This window comes from Elaeis guineensis, chromosome 10 (assembly GCF_000442705.2).
Source record: "Elaeis guineensis isolate ETL-2024a chromosome 10, EG11, whole genome shotgun sequence".
In the NCBI taxonomy this organism is placed as follows: domain Eukaryota; kingdom Viridiplantae; phylum Streptophyta; class Magnoliopsida; order Arecales; family Arecaceae; genus Elaeis; species Elaeis guineensis.
In genome coordinates, this window is record NC_026002.2 from 73124789 (window position 1) to 73130402 (window position 5614).

Below are 5614 nucleotides of genomic sequence, written 5' to 3' on the forward strand. Positions count from 1 at the left end.
AAATTTCTTTGAGCTCAATTTCCATCATCTCTCTTGGACCTAAACGCTCAAGATTATACCTCTCACAACTTGTCATTGAGCAAAAATTCTTCTCCCAAAATTCTGAATTTTTTCAGAATTTATTCATATTTTTTCTGAAATTTTGTGAATCATGAGTCGACCCCCTAGGGTTGACCCAATGGCATACTTGAAATTTTTGGCCAACATCCCATGGGTTCATTTCTTTTTAACTTAAAGCCCATTCATGAGCCGACCCCTCCTTCTTCGTCTTCCTCCCTCCAAAACTCATCGTCCTCATCTTCGTTCTCTCCAAATCCAAAGTTTTAGCCCAAGATCCTTCTCCCATCACCTCTCCACCTCAAATCGCCCCTTGGGAAAGGAGCTTTTCGTATTTTTCTCCCTTGATTGAAGCGGTTGGAGCGTGCCCTAGCTTCCACCATTCTTCTCCAAATCGGGATTTTTCTCCGCCAAAAATCCCTTTCCATCCTCTAATAACCCTCCTTCTCCTCACCCATTTGATCTTCCGAGTCTCCTTGCCTGCTCTTGTGGTGAGAATGGCCCCAAAAATGAAACTCCCTCAAAGAAAGAAATCAGTCTGTGAGCTGGAAGAAGGCGTGCGCAGGAAAAAGCAAGCTTCTCAGACCTCCTCTGCTCCCATTCCTGCTTCAGCATCTGCTCTAGGTTCCTCTCAGTCTCCTCTCAGCCCTAGCAAAATTCCACTCTCTGACAGAAAAGTAGAAACCGACAAGAATGTGGACTTCAGATTCTTTGAAAAAGAAGATTTCTCCTTTGGTTCAAAGATCAAAAACCAAGGTTGGGAATTTTACTGTTCTCTCAAAGAAGTTACATATGTAGATTTGGTTAGAGAGTTTTATCTGAATCTGTGCTATGGCAATGGAACAGTAACTTCTACTGTTAAGAAAATTGATATCTGCTTAGATCCTATTATTTTAGGAGAGATTCTACATTTGCCCTGTGAGGGATATTCAAACATGGAACTCCCAGTGAAGGAAGAAGGGATCAATGTGATTTTAAGAGGAACCTACTCGGGAAGTCTAAATAAATTAGAAGCCAAGATCTTGTCAATTGAAATGAGAATTCTACATCAATTAGTAACAAAGCTTTTCTTTCCGAGAAGTGCTAGACATGACCTCCTTTCTGGCCGAGACATATGTATAATGTTTCATGTGATCACCCAAACCCCCTTAAACCTCCCTGCTTTAATGATTGAGGCCATGAGAGAAATACTGAATAGATCCAAGGCACATCTGCCTTTTGGTATGGCCCTCACACTGGTATTCAGGAGGTTTGGAGTTAGTTTTGAGGGGGAGGCATCTGCTAGGCTCTCTCACTCTGACACCATCAACCAACACACTCTGCACCGCATGAGATTCACTAGGATTGATGGTGGTTGGATCAAGGGTACAGAAAAAAGAGCTGAGGAGAGAGCTGGGGACAGAGTTGAGGACAGAGCTGAGGAAGAAGGTCCCTCATCACCTCTCCATGACTTCAGGGCAGCATCTCCAGACATCCAGTTTGTTTCAGATCCAGAGGCTGGCCCTTCAGAGTCCACCAGGAGGCATACACCAATTTAACAGCAAGACAACAGAGCACCTCCCTCAGAGTTCAGATTGGCTGATGATCAGATTGAGCTGATTTCTCAGCGTGTGGCTTCCTTGCTTTCTCGTCAGTGGAGCACTTCAGCTTTTGCACCGGGATCTACATCATTAGATGCATCTGATCAGACCTTGATCCTCCATATCTCCATTGTATTTTAGATGATCTCAGATCAGTCTGTTCGGATTCAGCAGCTCGAGGATTATATTTTGAGACTGACTGGGAGAGTACTTGACTTGCAGGAGCAAGTATTAGCTCTGGCCCATCCACAGCCACAGGAGTGCACTACTGAGGTCTCAGACCTATCTATGGAGGCAGCCAGACTTAGAGGAGTATTGGAGAGTGGATTTGATTTCTTGAGGAGAGAGATCAGAGGCTCTAGTGAGCATGCTTCTACACAGTTCACTGCACTGCTTCAGTCTATTTCGAGAGCTCTGAACCTTCTTGACACCATCAGGCTCTCTCTTGCAGTCCAGTCTATGGCTTCTTAGCCTTCAGGATCATCTCGCCCACCTACTCGTGCCAGCACCTCCACTCGTGGCAGAGGCAGACGGGGTAGAGGACGAGTCCTTGGTCGTGATCCATCATCTCCCCACCCCATCTCTGATACATCTGATTCTGATCCATCTAGTCATGAGCTCTACTAGATCCTTGTAGCTAGCCTTGTCTGTTGTTCTTTCTAGGATCTATCTTTTGGGTCATGTAATGATATTAACTGGTTGACTTTTTATATTATGGAATATGTATTGAAACAGCTATGGTACCAATCACTTTTTGATTATGTATCTACTCTTTGACTTTTAATGTATGTCCTTTAAATTGAGTTCCTTTTAATTATGAGCGTGCTTAAAATACTATGAATTGCTAATACTCAATGGTATATTTTATTTTATGATTGCTGTATTCAGGGGGAGTAAACATTAATGTCAATAAAATTAATAATTAGCACAAGAAGAGAGAGAGAAAATATATTCAAAAAAGAGGGGGAGTTAACAATGTTTGATGATGTCAAAAAGGGAGAGAAAGTAAAGAAAAATATCAAAAGCAAGATTGATAAAAGACTTAAAAATAAAATGAGTGGATTGGGAGAAATTAAAGAAAAGTATCAAACTTTAAAATTACTTCTTAGACATGCTCTGATACACTTAAAATTTGACATGCTCTGATATACTTTAAAATTAATTCTTAGACATGCATTGATACACTTAATTTTTTAAACATGCTCTGATACCAAAATTAAATAATCAAATGAAAATGAGCGAATTTTTAAGATGTTAAGAAAATTGAAAAACAAGCAAATGAGATATTTTCAAACACGCAATTTTCAAATCCTAAGGTAAATTCTGCTTTGCTCTGATAACAAAAATAAATTTTTTGCTCTGATACCAAAATCACATAATCAAATGAGCAAATTTTCAAATCATTAAGCAATAGGCAAATTATTTATGCAAATGGGCACATGTATCACATGCCAAAAGAATCAATCTTCTTTTCAAGCAAATGTACTTATAAGTTGGTAGTAAATTTCTTATTTATCTTCAAACTACCTATAATGCATTTTATTCCTTTGAAATTCATGATCATTGATTCATATAAATGTTTTTGTTCAAGTATTTTGTCATCATCAAAAAGGAGAAGATTGTTGCTCCTTAGATTGATTTTGATGATTACAAAGCAGTTGAAGGGGTACTAATATTTCTCACTTGAAAAAAACTTATTGCACTTCAGGGGTAAAATTATAATTTTATCAAAATCCTGATTTGAAAGTATCAAATGATAGAACAAAAGATTTGTGATCCACTGGTGAAAATTTTATTGATTTTGGACTTGTATTTTGAAAGATATGCATAATTGAAAATCATGAGTCGATCCATGAGTTGACTCATGGCACATGAGATGACTGGCACACTGAAATTTCTAGCCGGCACAGACTTGGCACACCCTATGAGTCGACCCATGAGTCGACCCCCAAGGCATGAGTCGACCCATGAGTCGACCTCTGCGGGTTTTAAGCCAGTTTTACAAAACCTTGCATCCCGTTCGATTCTCTGATGTTTTTCCACAGAGGTCGACCCATGAGTCGACCCTTGTGATGGAATTTTTCTGCAACGACTAGTTTTTAACTCATTTTAAATACTTTTAATACTCATTTAATATGGTCTAACGGTTCTTTTTTAGCCTAGAATATTTTCCACTATTTCTTAAAGCTATAAAAGGGACAAAAAGGTGGAAATCAACAAGAAGAAAAGAGAGAGGATTCAAGAAAAGAGATTTTGAAAAAGAGATTTCAAGCAAACTTTTCAGTCCTAAGCAAGAGCTCACTCAAAGCATTCAAGAAGCCTTTAATCCAAGCTCACCAACTCCTCAAGTGCACATTCAAGTCTCCAACCACCTTGAAGAAATCCAAAAGGGTCTTCTTCTCTTTGAGTAAAGTGTATTTAAAGTCATATTCGCTCATTAAAGGAGCTTTCTTTGTACTTATTTGTGCTATTGATTGTTATACTCGGTTTGAGTGATTGTTTTTATTTTGGAAGGGTTTCAAAATAAGGGAAGGTTGATCCGAACCTAGAATCAGAGTGTATTGGGTTGGCTTGTACCCGAGAAATAAGTGGTCTAGCTTGGGATAGCTAGAGTCAGAGTTTTCGATATTTGTATTCGGGTTGAATACAAGATTAGTGGATTGAAATTCTCAAGTAGGAGCTTGGGGAGTGGATGTAGGTGCAAGGTTGGCACCGAACCACTATAAATCTTTTTGTTTGTGGTGTGTCTAATTGCTCTTCTTTAACTCTTCATTATTCTCTTGCATTCTTGCTCTTAGCCATTAGTCTTGAATTAATTTTACTCTCCATATTTATTTAGCTTTGTCAAACATTTCTCATAAGTCATAAGTTAAGCTTAAAATTTTTAGAAACCCAATTCACCCCTCCTCTTGGGTTGCATAGCTGGGCAACAGCACTCTTCTCTATCATCTTTAGATTTAAAACTCCTTAGGTCCTTTTCTTTAGAACTCTTTTTTCTCTTTCTTTTCCTTTTCTTCTCTTCTCTTTCAAAAAAAAATTGTTGAAATTTGAACTCGATTGGATCTTATGGGTGCATGCTAGACACCGATCATTACAACTTGATTTACATGTACGAGACCTAGAACTAGAAAAAATAATGAGAACAAATTGAGTCAAAACCATAGACCCAAATCAAGAGACTGACCCACCACGGCAAGTGAAGGAGTACTTTACTCCTTCAACCTACACCTACTCATCATGTATCCAACCTCCTCCCGTGTAAGCAGTACAATATGAAATCAAGTCCAGCATTATTCAAATGCTACCATCTTTCTATGGACTGTCGAACAAGGACCCTTACAAATACTTGGAAAAATTTTTTGAGATATGCTCCACTGTCAAAATCCAAAATTTCTCTGATGATGCCCTTAGGTTAAAATTGTTCCCCTTTTTTCTTAACGACAAGGTCAAGTATTGGCTAAACTCTTGAGATTTAGTAACCATTTCAATTTAGGATCAACTTCAAAGAAAATTTCTCAAAACATACTTCCCCATAGGAAAGACAAACTAGATTAGAAAAGTCATTACCAATTTTTTTCAAATAAATGGAGAAATGTTCCACGAGAGTTGGGAGAGGCTCAAAGACCTAATCCATAAATGCCCACACCATGCCGTACCTAAATGGTAACTAGTCCAGTGCTTTTATGATGGTCTATCAAAAAAGCACTGACAGATGGTTGATGTCTCGTGTGGTGAAATATTCATAGTTAAAAATGAACATGAAGCCTGACAACTGTTCAAGACCCTTAGCAAAAATTTTTCGCACCACATGTCTGCCGCCCATAAAGACCCTCTCATGATTGGACCAAAAAGTGTTGGAATTTATGAGATAGGCCATTCCATAAACATCCACAGCAAGGTAGATGAATTGTCACAAAAACTCAGTAAGGTGGATGAATTGATACAAAAACTCGACCGTCTACTGTAAGTCGGGCAAA

The 5614-nt window shown here is 38.6% G+C and overlaps 1 non-coding gene across 1 annotated transcript; it reads right to left on the bottom strand.

The window, feature by feature from the left end:
* Positions 1 to 5184: 5184 nt before the first annotated feature.
* On the bottom strand, positions 5185 to 5291 carry LOC114912943 (small nucleolar RNA R71). The gene has a single exon (XR_003798961.1). It is a non-coding gene; the product is annotated as a small nucleolar RNA R71 (small nucleolar RNA).
* Between the last annotated feature and the right edge of the window lie 323 nt (positions 5292 to 5614).